The 406-nt window shown below is 45.1% G+C and overlaps 1 protein-coding gene across 1 annotated transcript in view; it reads left to right on the top strand.

Annotated features, from left to right (window-relative positions):
* Positions 1 to 406, top strand: part of PSMG1 (proteasome (prosome, macropain) assembly chaperone 1) — a 13440-nt gene that overhangs the window by 8000 nt on the left and 5034 nt on the right. The gene's annotated exons all lie outside the window — the stretch shown is intronic.

The following is a 406-nucleotide window of genomic DNA, read 5'->3' as shown; positions in this document are numbered from 1 at the left end:
TGGCTGTCCGGCCCCCCAATAGGTCTCGATTGCTGGCCAGGCCAAGGGAACCCACCCACACATGAATTCGTGCACCAGGCCTCTAGTTAATAAAAGGGTTTTCTTTCCTCTAAATGTTAAGTTTATTAGAATAAATGGCTCAAAGTTTTATGCTTCATATATATTTTAAAAATATATTTTATTGATTTTTTACAGAGAGGAAGGGAGAGGGATAGAGAGTTAGAAACATTGATGAGAGAGAAACCTCGATCAGCTGCCTCCTGCACACTCCCCACTGGGAATGTGCCCGCAACCAAGGTACATGCCCTTGACTGGAATCGAACCTGGGACGCTTCAGTCTGCAGGCCGACGCGCTATCGACTGAGCCAAACCGGCTACAGCAAATGTTGAACTTTTTAATGTTCTT

This window comes from Myotis davidii, unplaced genomic scaffold (genome assembly GCF_000327345.1).
Source record: "Myotis davidii unplaced genomic scaffold, ASM32734v1 scaffold227, whole genome shotgun sequence".
NCBI classification, from domain to species: domain Eukaryota; kingdom Metazoa; phylum Chordata; class Mammalia; order Chiroptera; family Vespertilionidae; genus Myotis; species Myotis davidii.
This window is presented reverse-complemented; position numbering and strand designations above follow the sequence as displayed.